The sequence below is a fragment of the Triplophysa rosa genome, linkage group LG11 (assembly GCF_024868665.1).
Source record: "Triplophysa rosa linkage group LG11, Trosa_1v2, whole genome shotgun sequence".
Classification (NCBI taxonomy): Eukaryota; Metazoa; Chordata; class Actinopteri; order Cypriniformes; family Nemacheilidae; genus Triplophysa; species Triplophysa rosa.
In genome coordinates this window covers 9,185,197-9,202,464 of record NC_079900.1, presented here as the reverse complement: position 1 = coordinate 9,202,464, position 17,268 = coordinate 9,185,197, and the positions used below count along the sequence as shown (strand labels likewise).

Here is a 17,268-nt window from a genome sequence, read left to right as displayed (position 1 = left end):
TTACTTTCAAGGTTTATCAGATTTTTTATTGTTTTTGTGTGCGTGTTCAACTTTTGTTTTTCTTGGTTTTGGTTTTCTTGTACAGCTGCTATGATGCAATGCAAATTGTTAAAGCGCTATATTAAATTGAATTGAATGGCAGTGAGTTAATAAGACACAACACATTAGATCGTGCAGGGTTCATGTTTGTGACCGATCCTAGTAGAGACACGCTAACATCTCCAAGACAGTGCAGAAATGCCATAGCTCCAGAAATAGAAGTAATCATATTAACATACTTGGCAACTGGAGAAATGCAACTATGCAGCAGAGATGATTTGGTTCTGTCACAACGGTCACAATCTGATCACACAAACAATTACAGCACGTACAGAAACTTACTGTGTCACTGTTCATTTTCTATCAAATACGTTGGTATTAACAGCATGGAAAAATACAGTATATATATAATATATACATACACACGCCCACACATATACTGTGTACAGTATATATAGTGCATGTGTGTGCGTGAGTATAGTAAAACTGAAAAAAAGTATTTAAGCAATTTCAAATTAACGACCCCATACTTAACAGCGCCTTTTTTCTTCTTCTTGGCCAACCAACCAATCACAGTCTTTAAAAGACTGTGTCACACCCTTTCTCTATGTGCTTGGTGTGAGTCTGTGTGCGAGCTCTCGCCCTCCCTACGGTGCGGTGTGCATGCGTGAGTATTCTGTAGTTTTAACTCTATGTAACAGCAACAGTGTATTTTCTCATATTTCTGAATTGACGCCGAATTGTCTGCGCTATACGCAATCTACAATAAAACTATCACTAGCATTTAAAATAAAAAAAGCACTCATAACACCATATTGATGAGAAGAGCAACAGCCGTATAGGCTGCACGCTGCATGAGACAAACAAGTAAGCTCATATAGCCAAAATCACCTTACATATCCGCTCTTCAATGTAAATGTATGGTGATTTTGTCAGAAGATGTCGCGTTTATAAATCAGGATTTTAGCATTAGTTAAAGTAACAGCTGGTTGGATTAAACACAAGATGTTATTGCGTGTGCTTCTTTAGTCACTATTTTATACTCGTTTTATATATAATATGTGAAAATAGCATTCAGTTGTGTTAAAATACAATATAATGTGATCAGAGAGTAGAAGCGAAACAGATTTGAAGTGCCAAAATTAGACCAAACGAAACACTGCGTGATGACATCACAAATATGCTAATACGTCATCAGCGTCTCTCAAAGTGGGAAACACTGCACAGCCTCACTCCATCACTAAGCAGCTACTGACTACATTGAGCATCTGGATATACCAGCTTGTGTATGAACTACTCATTACAATATACAGTACATAATCACCTCTACACTGACACTTACACTGACTTGAGCGATGTGAAATCTATAATGTGCCTATTTTATATGAAATGGAGGCGTGTTTGTGCTGCAAAAAGTGACAGGGACTTTAAATAAGCACAAGGAAGAATATATCAAGTCACATAGCACCTGTTTAAACTCAAGATTGCTTAGTGATTGAGACGAAATATCACGTGCAAAAATGCCGCAACTGTTTTATGAATCCGTCCCACAATCCCACGTGTCACCATTAAATGTTTTTATGATTTCACACCCTCATGTGTCGGCTTAACACTGCACCACTATGTTAAAACAGTGCCGGATGAATCTCATTGGTCTTCATTTGATTTGGAAATTTCGAGGACTTTTGCTTTATTTTTGTCTCTTCCATTCCGATCTCAGCTCTCAGATAAACATAAAGGCATTTTTAACCATGAACCTTAACCTTTAGCAGTTTGTGATGTGCCAGGGGTCAGATAGCTGCTGATTCTCAGTTACCATCGCTGTCTCGCATCATAACCAGATCCCATATCAGACACACATTCCAGATTATTGGGTTCCGCCTGGTCTTTAAGGCCTGTACATGATCCGTAATGGAATCGAATCGACCACATGGGTCTCGAGACGTTTCAACTTTTTCATTTTATTAGACAGCACAGTGGAACACAAACAGGAAGTAACAGGAAGAGAGAAGACAACAGGATTGGGAAAGAGCATTGAGTGAGGACTCGAACTCTGTTCACTTTTAACAACACTAGTTGCTTTTACATGGACCAATGTAATCCGATTAAAAATCCAATCTGAATAAAAACGCTCCATATAAACACGTCAATCAGATTAAAAATGCCCAAACCGATTGAAATTTCAGTCGGATTGTAATGGGTGGTTTATGCAGTTTGTAATCCGCTTGATAGGACATGTAAACACTTGATCAGATTAAAAACCGAAGTAGGAAGTTGTGCGCATGTGCAAAGACGACGCTGGCTCATGCAGACGTAAGGGCGTATGACGCACAGAAAGGAGCAGCTGTTGCTAAAGAAACCAAAAATCATAAATCTGACAAAGCGGTACAAATATCCATATACTTGTCATCTCTAAATGAACATATTAATGTTTCTATGCATTTAAAATGTCTTTACTGTTTCCCTGAAGTGAGTTTTTAACCGCAATTTCTGAGTTCCTTTTTAAAACACGATACATTTGCAGATGTACAAACATACTGTAAGCTAAAATATCTAATCATAAAATTTCATTTATATTCGTAGTAGGCTACCGAACATTTCTTTTATTTATCATTTACTTACATGTGCTTTGGAAGGATTAACTGTTTTTACCATGGTAAGTCGCTGTAAAGACCTTGTTTCATTGATATGTAGACATTATTTTACGTTTATGAATTGTACATTATTATGCTGGTGTCTGTGACATAAAATAAACACATCTGTGCTTACAACATTGTTTGAGTAGCCGTTTTGTGAATATTACGATGATACCCACGTCCACCGCGCCCGTCTCTGTTTACCGTTAATGCTGATATATGAATCCGCATATTATCACTTCTAAAGTTCGGTACTAGCTGTTGCTAAACATTTATTTTAATTATTGTTTGCCTGCAGACGCTCTGGTGGGTCTTGGTAGTTTTGTCATGGTTTTATACCATGGTAAAACCGCATCGGATGTGCTCGTGCTTCATTGGCACGAGACATTACTCTGCCTTTATAAACTGTATATTTTTTTGTGCCATTTGTAAAATAAAAATATAGACAACATGTGCTTTAAAACACTGTTTTAGTGGGTATTTAGGTGAACACTTGTGCAGTGTGCGCATGTCAGCAGATTATATCGGATTTAAAGCTTGTCATGTAAACACGCACATCAATCAGATCACTTAATTTACATTTCATGTAAACACTACATTCAGATTGCGCAATCTGATTCAATTCAATCCGATGTGTCCATGTAAACGCAGCTAATGTGATACGTCAGAGTGGTATTACCTGGTATCACCTCACTAACCACTTCTGTTTCCAGCACACGCACAGCAGATTAAATCTAATACTGTAGAAATTAGTTCAATAAAACAACCCAGTTCCCTGATGGCCACCTATAAAGACCATGATATGTGTCTTGGCTCAAAAATCTTTTCAGTCAGGTTTGAGAATTTGACAATTACGGTCTGAAAAAGCAGAGGTTAATTTTATTGGTCGAAAGGTTTTAAGACTATTGTGACATCACAAACTCTCATCATTTACTCACCCTCAAGCTAGGGTTGGGCCAATAGACGAGTCCATCGCTGATGGCTGACAAACATCACGATTAGGGCTGAAACGATTCCTTGAGTAACTCGAGTTATTCAAATACAAAAAATCAGAGGCAATTTTTGTTGCTTCGAAGCTTTGTTTAATCCATTTAACTACAGTACACACGGAGCACTGCGTTTCCCCACGGACCATTATTACTAACGCACAGCCCGCTAAACTCTGTTCATGTTACAGGGCTCTCAAGTCTCACGCATTGTTTGAGTGAAGAAACAGACGTGCTAAAAACTAAGCGTCTTCCGACAACCTGCCAAAATAAAAGTCATAGGCTATATATTACTATTTAATAGTAAAAAAAGAAACTAAAACTAATTTAGATAAACTAAATGCATCATGCATAAGTGATATAGTTTTTCATGAATACTGTACATTAGAATTTGTGAAATTTTAAAGTAAACTTAAGTGTTCCACTGAAGGAACAGTGACATTTAAAAAGGTTAAAATGCTGCCATGCTATCTTATTAGATAATAGTGAAGCTCCAGATGAATGTCACTAAATACACTCAAAATGTTAATGGTTTTGTCTCACAAATGTGTCATTTGACTCCAAAAGTAATTTATTAATCTAACTGACTCATTTGGATAACTTTCATAAGTAGTGTACTGTATGTGGTTTTACAAGCTTTTTAAGTCCCATATAATGTAAGATGTTAACATAATGGCATTTTAATATAAAATTATTATTTTGTGTTCAGCTGAAGTCATCTGGGATGGCATCTGGGTGAGTGAATTTTTGAAAGTTATTTCATATTTGAGTGAACTTTTCCTTTAATTAGCCTATCAAGAGCTAGCATAGTAGACTCAAGAGCTGTGTCGGAATTCGCCCCCTATCTCCTATATAATGCACTATATCGGGTGTCAGCCATTTTGTAGTGTTGTTCGAATTCTGAGTAAAAAACTCATTCCCTACATTTGTTCACTACTTTTTACCCACAATGCATTCTGATTTTGAGTGTACATTCGATGTACACTCAATCACTCATATTTCCCATGATACAATGCGAATCAACCGTCTGATTGGAATCAGCTGGAGGAGAGTGACCGTTAATGCCACGAATGTACGTTTATGCACTTGTGTTTGTTCTTGTTGACAGTTATTTTCTACATTTGAGATTAAATGAATATTATATATAGCAGTGTTGTATTTTAAAAATATTAAGTAATGTTTTAAACGTAATAAATGTAATAGTAAATAAACGTGGCAAACATTTGTTTTTATTCCGAAATTGTTCACTCATTTTCATTCACTTCTACCCCATATAGTGGACTATTTAGCATTCGCTACATAGGGAACAGTGAATGAGTGAACAAGTGAGCGAATTCAGACGCAGCTAAGTAATCTTAATCAATAGTGCTAAACGCTAACACTCAGAGAAGGCTAGCTTGAGCCTTAGCAAGCAATCCGAGTACATTTTGAAGACATATAGTGTGTTGTTGCAAAGCTATGCAACTTCTTGATCAACGGTTCTTCACTGTTATGGGATAAACAGCAAAACTGCTTGCTATGTCGTTCCGCGAATCAATCAATAGCATGACTGAATGCAGGCCCCTGAAAACTGACAAGACCCTTGGATTGTGTGTGTGTCACAATTAAGAGTATCAGTATATACACACACCCACTATAACCCTCATGCAAATCATTTACCCAATTACCTGAGAAATGTATATTAGATTCCAACATTCCCACAAAACAAAAACACCACAAAACTGCACTACTTTAGAGAGTAATAATACAAGCTATCGGACAAAAACACAGTAAATATGCTCTACAGTGCCCCTGAAAGTAGTTCCATGGTCAGTTTGAACAAAAAACAAACAGTTTTAATCAGGACTGAGGACAGGGCAAACAAGCAAGCAAACAGCACCACTGCAAAGTCCTTCAATTAGGGGCAATAACACATTTGTTCTACCACTGATATCAGGTTTAGTGTATACATAAGCTAAATCACATTGAAAATATGTTTTCATTTAAAATTGTATTTAGAGCCATATGAGCCAGGGGCGAGTATAAACAAGACTATGACGGCCCACCACCGTCTAATTTGTTTCACCATAGTTTCAAATCGAACTGAAAACTTTTTGCACTTTTTATAATAACACAGCGATCTCTAACGTTGTTTGTGGCGTTGTTTCTGGATCTGATTCTGCAAAGCGTGCATCTGTCATTCAATAAGACCCTCTCGTCGCGTGCTCTCTCACACACACAGGCGCGCAAAAACCAGTGGTGTGGTGTTAGACTTTTTTCCTTCAGAATGCGATAGGACTAGCATCATTTTGGATAAACCTTAACTTTCAGTGAGTGGAAAACTTTCCCTGAGTCTTCTCCTTTCATGACCTAACAGCAGCTTAAAGTGTAAGTGAATAAATGAATTATTACAAAACAGCGTGTACAAGCACCTGCCATTGTTACTGACTGGACATGAACATTTGTCTGTAATTAGTATTTTATGTCTGACAACAGAAAAATTAAATATGTAAACGACTTCGGCTTTATTGGGTATTAAAATACAGTAAGTTCAAAGAACGCATGTAAGTCGCGATGACGTCACAAACATGCTAATTGCCACGTAATATCACCTAGCACCATAGTGATAGGTAAAAATAGATTATGACAGATTTTTTACGAGCAGCGCAACCTCTGTTTGCACATGTACATTAAGTGCACTTTTATAGTAAACACACATGGCCACACCCTGCCCACACTTTAAACTAAGACAGCGTTACATTTTTAATTGGTGGCTGATACTCTATCTATGTATTATGCAAAGTGACACAGTGTGTGATCTAAAGAACAGGTGCAACACACAAACATCCACCTACTGTCTACACAATCTGTTTAACCTGCTGTCTGCCGAATACAACATTCCTATGCGAGTTTAGTGCTTTAATGCATTTCGTTAATCAGACATGAGATACTTTACTGTGTTAAATAATTTATGTTTGATACTGCATGAACTCCTGCGTCTTATTCCTAAACATTCATTTTTAATGTCCACTTTTAATCTGAATAAAAGACAGGGATGAGACCACCACTCAACCCAGAGGTAAATCCGTCGTCTGACCAATCAGAGTTTGCGCAAGGTGGATGTCAATACAAAAGAGCTGATTGGCTGAGCCACAGAGTCACACAAAATACTGATTGGCTGCACAGAACAAAACTGTACTGTTTGTTGACTTGTTAATAGCAAGCAGAGAGAAAAAGTGACAGAGAAAAAGAGAGACAGAGTAAGATGTAGAAAAAAGATTAAACAATATGGGGTGGTTCGCAGACAGGGCTTAAAGTCCCTGTGAACCGGAAGTTGCGATCGTTTTATACTTCCATATTTTGACGCATTTCCGAGCGAAATGGAATTTCAAATGAGAAAAATAGCGGGCGTGGCTTTCGTCTTTCTCTGAGATTTGATTGGATGTATAAAAACAGCCATTGCATTTTGAAATGGAATTGGCAGCATAAGAATTGCACGATATATCATCCCAGCCATAATAAAGGGTTCCGTAAGCCAAGTACATACAGTAGATATAATTAAAGTAAAGCCAACAGTACAACGTTTGCTGTATTTTTGTGTATCCAGATTTGTGGCCTGGCCCTTTTTGCAGCTTAAACCAGCCAAGAACCATCTATTAAAAACTAGTCTGAATATTTTTTTAGTTTACATATTACATTAGGAATATTTACATCTCCATTTTTGATGAAACTTTTCCCAGTCCTCAAATACACACTCTTGATAGAAAGAAACCTTTTTCTCTTTTGAAATGGGATGCTAAATTCGTCTTGAGGTAACTCTGCCAAGCATGTGACTGCTTAATTCATATGTTTTACACTCAAGTCCCTGTAGGAGACACTCAAGACCATTCAACTTTAATACTTCTAGACAGAATCCTAGACAGTTCAGTTCTTCATTTTTATATGTAATAAGTGAAAAGTCAAAAATCTGTATCATTAGATTATAGGGCTGTGCAAAAATATCGATACATGTAACTATCGCAATATTTTTTTTTTCAATAGTGTATCGATAGTGATACCTCTACTATCGATATTTTTTTAAAATCATGTCATATACATACATACGGCCAAAAGTAAGTGGAAGCGAGCATGGCGAAAAATATAAGAACGCTTCAAGCTCTCAGAGCAGATGTGTGGGTGTGCTCTGGTTTTCAAAATAAGTCATGGAGTAATGAGTTCTATCAAATAATGCTGTTTGTAGGCTTCGCAAGTCATGACACAAGTCACTTGGCTACTGCAGTGCATTAGACAAAAAGTTTATTAAGAAAAGTAACAATGACATTTATTGTGCTTTCACGGATGTGACACCAGCACATTTACAGCACGGATGAAGCAGGGGTTTTATTCTGACCATGTTCAGTGTTTTAACTGTAATCAGGGCTCGACATTAACGCTTGTCCGGGACAAGTAAATGTTTTGTATGTGCAAGTGAGAGATAATTTTACTTGCCCGACCGGACAAGTAACTTGAAAAATGAACAGTGCGACATATATGTAGAATAATAAGAATATATGCATTAGCAGAGCTGCGTGTTTGTCGTGGTTGTGCTTGTTTGTGTGTGTGTTACAATAATCAATGGCGCACCGCACTGAGTCCACGCGGACGCGGAATCCTGTTTTAAATGTCATCTGGCTGTTCTGGTGTCTGAGTGAATTATGTGCACAGTTTAACATACAACACGAGTGATGGTCGAGTATTTATCTGTGCTGCACTGTATGAGGATATGAACACATGAACTTCATCTCCAGAGTTGCTCTGATAGTTTATTTTACGAGCGTTTTAGTGTTTGAGTGAAGCTATCTGCAAACAGTGTTGGGTGTAACTAGTTACTAAGTAATTAGTTACTGTAATTTAATTACTTTCCCCTTGAAAAGTAAAGTAAGGGATTACTCTTATTTTTTCTGTAATTTAATTAGTTACTTCTGATGTAATTAAACTAAATACTTTGTGTAATATGTGTGTGTGGAGAAGAGGAATTGACATCAAAATAAAGTCTAACTTTAAAATCCGTGCTTTAATGTATAATTCTCACATTTGTAATTAATAATAATACTTTATGTAGTTTTATATTATTTATTTGAATGAATTAAAAGAGCCGTTTCATGTCTATCCTTGAATCACTTAACTAATCAAGGTTGATGTAGGATATAGAAAGTAATTAGTAATAAGTAATTAAATACTTTTTGAAGAGAGTAACTTGTACAGTAATCTAATTACATTATCGAATGTGTAATTAGTAACTAGTAATTAATTACTTTTACAGAGTAACTTACCCAACACTGTCTGCAAACAAGCGTCTTCCCAAAGATCCGTCAAAATAAAAGTCCCGTTAAATTGAACACTCAGACAAAAAATACTGTAGTGTACTATTGAAAATTGAAGTGCCCTTGTAGTAAATTGATAAACACTGTATACTATAGTAAAGTTCAAAAGTTCAACGGCCCTAATTTATCCATCTGTATGTAACATTAATGTCTTTTGTCAGTTACCTGTCTATTCATGATGAACTACACTTGCACATTTCTGCCTGTGCTACCAAACTTTAAACCTCTCTAGCACCAGTGCTATGTGCAAAAAAAGTTAATTTTCAGCCTTAACACTAATAATAATTACTGCTTGCCTTTGTTTTATAGCAGTCACGGAGAGTAGGCCTATAACCAAATTCAGGCAGCCAAAGCGGACACTAGTTAATATGCTTAGAAGCAAACTTGACCAATATAAATCCGAAACAATTATATTGATTGTATTATATTATAATTCAAATGAAATATCATTTTTTTAAATCTTTGGACAAGTAATTTTTGTACTCGGACAAGTGAATGTCAAATTTACTTGTCCGAAGGACAACCACATGACAATGCTTAATGTCAAGCCCTGTGTAATGCACCACAACAGCCAAGTGACTTGCGTGAGCCACCTTATTCCCCTGTGCAACCCACTTGAGGGGCGCAATCCACAGTTTGAGAAGCCAAACCTCTGATCTAAAGGTCCATGCATCACACATCATGGCCACTCTGCAGAGGTAAGGGATGTTTTTACACTTATCCTTACAGAAAACCCCCGGTGGTGCACAGCATGTTGCATTTCTAGCTCTACTTTTGACATTTTCTATTGAAAGTATTGCAATATATCGCAAATGTGTATCATATCGTATAGAAATACACAGCAATATATTGTATCGTGACCCATCTATCGTGATATGTATCGTATCGGGAGGCACTTGCCAATACACAGCCCTATTAGATCATGAAATGCTCACCGCATGAGTATGAGGTTCGATCTGTGTTTCAGCCTGCTTATTACAAAAGCCTGTGGATCATCGCCTAGTCCACAGCTTTCATCGTCATCCTCAGCAGTTGTAAAAATTGTCTTGCGTTAAGTAAATCTCTTAAAGGCTCAAATGTTTTTTTTAAGTGACAGCCCACCAAAAAAATAGTGGCTGAGTCTCTATGTAAACACCTGCATTGATGTCAATTAAAGTACGTATGCAGTTGACATAATAATTACTTTTATTCCTATTAAATTATTACTAATAATAATTTTCCAAGGTAAATAATTTATTTTAGACATTTAAAAAGTGCATTCAAATAAAATTGTGGGATTATTCAGGTTGCTTGTGTGAAGCTATTTGTTGATTATGAATAAGTATGCCGAGCTCTGAACGGTTATCGGTTTGCTACCGTACTGTTAATTTCTTATACCTCTTCAATACATCTGCCTCGTGCTGCATTTCTCTCTCTTTCTACATGCTTGACGGGCACTGCTGGGTTTGGTAAGCCTGTAATAGGTTTAAGCTGGACAGAAACAAACCCCTTGCGGCTCCCGCACAAGCTTTATGGTCTGCCTCTCTATCAGTGATTTACTCTCCGAGAGAAGAGAGATAGAAGCAGAAACAAACAGACACAGCATGGTGGACGGTAAGCAGTCAGTAGAGATTTACTCATTCAAAACAAGTCTGAAACCGATCTACATGGCACACAGTGATGGCTGCAGCAGCATAAACAAACCAAAACAAGAATAGATAAAGATGGTGTGATAAAGAGGTGCACTGTTGCTAAGGATAAATGGCATCATATTTAAATGTTCTAGATGACATGCAAATATTCAAAGTAGCTAAAATGGGTCATCTGCAGTTGAGTAAACTGCACCCTTTCAACCAAAGTCAGACAATCTTATCACAGTTTGACTAATAACTTTGAGCCCCAACCCCAAATGATGTGTGTACGGCACAAGAAAGTAAGCACCAGAACACAAACCAATTGTATTATTCGCCTACAACATGCTTCATGCTTCGCCCTTCTCCAACTCAAAATAACATTGAGAATGCCTTGAGTAACCATAGTGACAGATAATGACAGCAGGCTAAATAAGACTTTACATTTCAGGGCTTGACATAAAGGACTGCCCAATGGCCCGGGGTCAGCATGGGAGATCCTCGGGACAGAGAACTGTCACTTGCCCGATCGGGCCAATGCTGTATCATCATGGGAAATTAAAATTTGTACGTTTTTAAGACTTGCCTATTTAAATATTTCCTAGAAGATGCAAAAGTAGACTGGATTTGGTTCTCACGTGCTGTTTGAGATACGAGAGCGGCCAGAATGCCGCATCAGACAACGTGCAAAATACTGAAATGAGGTCTCTTTTACGTCTTCTTGCTCTTAATCAGACATATCGACACAAAATTATGCCAAAATTACCAAGTATCCTTGTAAAAAGTAATCAATTATGTCTTACGGGAACAAAACGCGTGTTACATTATATAAGATCCGTGCATCTCTTAAAGGGGCAGCAGCATAATAAACGTCGCAGTTTTGTTCATAAAACAACAAAGAACAAAGACGAAAAACACTCACTGCTCTTCACTGATTACATTTTAACTTTAGTAAGGTTAAATCAATATTATATTTAATACAGTGAAGACTATAAAGTATTTACATAATTTTATTTCTGTACCTGATAACTACTATTATTTGACCAAACTAAAACAACTGAAATGCACTGGTTATTTGTATGTTTGCTTTACTACATTTATCTGTGCTATTGCACATACTTTGATTACTTGATCTTATTTTATTACTTACTGATTAGTTGTCTTCAACAATATTTGAAATTTTGAGTTATAGGCTAATAGTCTTATGGTGTCATACACATAATTATTAAGATTACATAGGTCAAAAAACAACAAACAAATAACTAGATATTATTGAATGCTTTTTTGTGGTGGGGCCAGTGAAAATTTTGGCAGGGCCAGTAAAAATTGGAATCACTTGCCCGACCGGGCCAGTAGAAAAAATCCTTAGCGTTGAGCCCTTCATTTATTTCTATCATACAACTGAGGCAACTCTCCTGCCTCTCTCTGATATTGCATATGAGTCAGTAAACCTTTTTATCCCATTCAAGTTCTCTCTGATCACACAATGGGCCTCATGTATAAAACTCAGCAAAGATCTCATCCTTAAGATGTGTGTACTGTGCAGTCAAAAGTGTCTGTACGGTGTGCACAAATTTATGTACATATTTCATATTTCAATTTATGAATGAAGGTTGACAGGTGTTGTTTACATGCTTTTGCCATACCTTGAGAGACATTGTGTACACTGAACTCATCCTCACAGTACACCATTTTCATTATGAATAGAGTTATCATTGAACATAACTGTTAAAAATATTATATGCAAATTCATTTATACATTTATATTATTAATACTTGTTTTTTAATGGGCTTACGAAAGCACAGACTGAGAACATCTAACAAACCAGAAATGCAGTGGGTGGGGACAACTTCACTAGAAATTACGTGAGCATTAGCATTAAAGATGAAACGCTTACCTCTTTTACAATAAACAGCTCTCATTTGAACGATGGCTAACATGCTTACGTAAACCACAACAGTTTCTCTCTTGCTCATCTAATGCTCAGTTATCTTTCTGTCTACCCAAGCAGTGCAGAGAGCTAGACTAGCAAGACTGGGAGGGACTCAAGGTCAGTGGCAAGATCGTGCGAAACACAAAACAAACAACTCATCAGATAATGTGTAACACGCATAAAGGGTCGAGTAAAAGGTAAAATTAGGAAGAGATCAGCGAAGAAGTCAAGAACAGAGTAAGACAATGGAGACGAGACAGAAAGTGAAAGTGCTATTTAAATATAGATTTAGAGGAAGTCAACAAGTAGAACACACACATGAAATCTTCTGATGCTGGTCAACGCAAAATATACCGTCAACACTTACGTTTTCAGTGTCTTACATCCTTAACAGTGGCATCAGTAAGGGTTTAGTTTCCCTTTGTTGACACAAACAACTTTTTTTCGTTTTTTTGCTTAATAAAAGTTTACTAAAATATAAAAAAACTTCACTGGTCGTTGTTAGCTAATATTTTTAACAATGTCATCAACTACAATCTTGTAAGTGTTATCAATATAATTAAAGTAGCCATTTTACCCATTATTTCCTTTTAAACCAAAAATGAAAGTTTTGTCATCATTTACTCACCCTCTTGTTTAGTTTAAACCGGTATGGCTTTCTTTCTTCTGCAGAACACAAAAGAAGATATTTTGAAGAAAGTTGGTAACCAAACAGCACTGGCCCCCATTCACTTCTATTGTATGGACACAAAACCAATGCAAAGTAAATGGGGGCCAGTTAACAACATTCTTTAAAATATCTTTTTTTTGTGTTTTGCACAAGAAAGTTAGTCATACAGGTTTGAAATGACAAGAGGGTGAGTAAATGATGACAGAATTTGTATTTTTGGGTGAACTATCACTTTAAACCCATTCAATGGATAGGACAACAGCCTATATGGGTGAAATGTCTAAACAACATCTTTCCTTAACTGTATGTATTATACATTAGTGATTCAATCAAATTCATTTAATCTGCTCAAATATGCCCACTTTGGGAATCACTGATGAGTTGATACACATTTCATAAGCAGTTCCGCAAAGACCCTTTCACGTCAGTTCATTCTGTGGCTCTTGACAGCATGTTTGCCAAACTCCTAAAATAAAACATATTTAATTTAACAATAAAATAAATTTTAAACTGTATCCAACAGCAATAGCTGTCATAAAGACTAAAGAAAGGACATTCAGGACTGGTTATTGGACACTCAAATATCTTTATCCATGTCTCTCATTTATAAAACACGTCTGGATACACTTAAAACACGTAACATGTAAATGTAAAGCTCCCTTATTAATGCACATGACTTACCAAGAAGAATACGTTTCTGAATTATCAGAGTCTCAAGAAACCACTCATCCACCTCCAGATGTCTCCTGCTTTCATTTCTGAATGAGAGGTTTGAACTTACCTAACAAACAATCTACAGTACGTGCACATTAGCCTATAGTTTACTCACTCACACACACACACACACCAATGAATAGCTTAGAATACAGAATTCCGGTTCAGATCAGGATTCCATGGCAAGGTGGATAATTCAATCTAGGATAACCTGCATTTAGGAGTGGTGTCATCTGGTGGATTATGTATAGCAGCCAAAAGATTTCCTTTAACAGCCATTCAAAAAGGAAGCTTTACTATTGTTAGACATTGCAATATTAGCTCAGTCTTGGTTAAATTATGCTTACATTAAAATAAAGCAAAACAAACCAAATGTTCTGACCTAGCTGTAAAGACCTTTGATTCCCCCTCACGAGGAAATCTTTCCAGGAAAGCACACAAATACACAACTACATTTAACCGACTAAAACACACAACACTGCCCTTTACTTCGATTTACCAGCTCCCTCTACTTTTGCTCTCTGTCAGTACACTGTGTGCTGGTCAAAATGTTGAATGTATGCCACGTATAGCAATCGCATCCCAGTCAACGCCCCCACATGCCATGTCAACTCAGACAAGGGAACATCAACCGCACAAACTTTGGCAGTGTAGGTCAAACTGGGTTATACACTTCAGCTAAACAAGAGTACAGTGTGCCAACTGACCTGAAGGTTTAAATTCACCTCTAGTTCATTTAAACGAATACTGATATTTCAAGTGATGTGAGATTCCCTTTTAATAGCCCACCATAATGCACATGCTCCTGATTTTTTTACAGGCTGAGCTGTCCAAACAAACTTGCCAAAATCAGGAACCAGATGACAGGTATTTGCAGTCACACAAACATTACACGACAAAGACCTTTTTGCTAGCACATTAGACATAATTACACACAATTCAGTATATACAGCAGGTCTGGCAATTAGCAATCAAAAAAGTTAACGTTCATACATTAAAACATACATTTTAATATAGGCCTATCCTGATAACAAAAAATAGGTCCGCTTAAGTCATATACAAATTCGTCTGTGCAAACAAATAGTGACAAAAGGCTATTTGTTTGCCCATTCATTGCCCACCAGTTTGTTTGTTTACTTTTAGTTTTTGTTGTTTACATGACCCAGCAGGTGTTTCAAAACTTGTGTGGTCTGAAGTAAACACATGCTAAATTACTGCCAACTGAAAACACATAATAAAATACAGGGTAAAATCAATGAATGACTGACGATGGTCAAGTGCATAAACGCTCTTCTTAAACAACTCTGGAGAACTGCATTTCTCCAGCCTGGACTGCAAACACAAACAGCCGTGTAGCTAACACAGAATGCAGGATCTGAGTGACACAGTGTACACCACCAAAGCTGCATTTAGACTGCTTCACTACAAATACTGTATATACAACTTATGACATCACAGTCTGATACAGTGTGCTGTGGCACTGGTAACATTTATACCATGGCGTTGATGTATAGATTTCAAGAGAATAATGTTTTACCGCAACAAACTGTGACTACGCAGATGGGCACCTCCTTGGCACACATTAATGAACAAACAGGAATGGGAAGTCAAGAGTCAAACGCCTTCCAGAAATCATGTAATGACTCATATCGCATTAATATATCTGTTAAACAGCATTGGTAATTAGTCGTGATACTTGCATTCAATTATTTCTGTGCTGATGCAGACAATGACTTTAATTCATTTTCCTGAGCGACTGCTTGAATGCATTAGAAAACATAACTGTAATTTGTCAGTAGAGTAAAGATTGGCTGTCGTGTTCAATATGTAACTTTTTATATTTGGTACATCTGACCAGTATACTTTATGGACCATTCAATTTGACCAATACAGTTATGTCTATACATGACTTCACAAAGTGCAACTGACATCTATCTCAGCAGTAGCGTTTTCGGCTCTGCGCATGCGAGCGAAAATTTCTATACGATTATAAATCAAGCAGAGCAGCACGATACATTAAAATGCATTAGTTGTGTACAACTTTACACAATCTCTAGTCTTGATTGTTGATAAAACGGGGGAGTTCATATTTACAACTAATTTTCACCTTGCTATCAAATGAAACCTGTGATTCATTCCCAAAAAGCTGACGCAAATCTTTAACAAATGAATGGCTTTAAATTAATATTAATATAACTGACCTATCATAAATAAACAAACATGTAATTGAAAGAAACCTCCTTTGCAAGCGCATATAACAAACCTGTATGCGCCACGTGCGCGCGCGAACAAACAGCCAAAACGAAAACACAAATATCTCGCATATATATTTGAACGCAAAAAAGCGCACGCACGCACACTGCTGAACGGAAACTAAACAGTGCATGCTGGGAGATAAAAGATTCTGCTGTGGAAGATAATATCAAAGGAGAGAACATGCCTTTAACTTTCTCACAAGGGCGATGTGTCGGATGTGCAACTGTCGTGTGTCAGGAACTAATAAAAAGATTTACGTAACGTTAGTTGCGGTATGTTAAAACGGGAGGTGCAAAAAGGTTCACATGCAATTCGCATAACGGTTAAAGCTCATCGAAATGTGAGCACGCACGCACATATTTATTGTTCTTGTTTATCTCGTTTTGTTTTTCATGGCTAACTGAATGAGACACCTCAAACGGAAGGACAGTTCATCATTCAACAAGAAGCATGACTTAAGTTTAATTTAAACCATCAGATGTGCATCGTGTCAATTATAAAACCCCACGACCGAGCTATTGTTGTGATTTCAATCATTAACTCTTCTAACGCATAAACTTTCACCCACTTTTACCATTTGACTCTCCTACGAAGAGCCCGAAAAACCCTACAGACAGCTCTGTGTCAACTCTGTGTACTATTGCACAAGTTATCTCCTCATAACGGTAAATTCAACAGCATGCTGAAAACTTTCGCTCGGATCGTGGATTTGTTTTCCTCTAAGCGATAAATATGTCAGAGTTAACTAACAAATGCGGACTGGTCAAACGTAAGACGACGAGCACACAGTAATGGAAGTATATGTGAGCTGGACTGTCCGTGAGTCTTGACAGCCGTTCTGAAGGGGGCTGGACTCTCTTGCCTGTTGATCCGATAAAAAACAGTGTGCGAGAGCTAGGGGCTTGCGAAACACCGGTGCCAAATGCGCACTGTGCGAACTAAAACAGGAACCCTCAAAATAAGATGTTCTGCCCCGTGTCACGAGATTCTAACATCAAGAGCATCGATAAAAAGCTATTACTCAACGCGAAAAGTGAAGGTTTCAACGCCGTGGACGTTTGTTTACTAAACTGTAGATAAC

At 37.2% G+C, this 17,268-nt stretch overlaps 1 protein-coding gene across 1 annotated transcript in view; it reads right to left on the bottom strand.

Annotated features, from left to right (window-relative positions):
• The window catches only part of plcl5 (phospholipase C like 5), a 135,526-nt gene that overhangs the window by 117,543 nt on the left and 715 nt on the right, over positions 1 to 17,268 (bottom strand). The window lies entirely within an intron of this gene.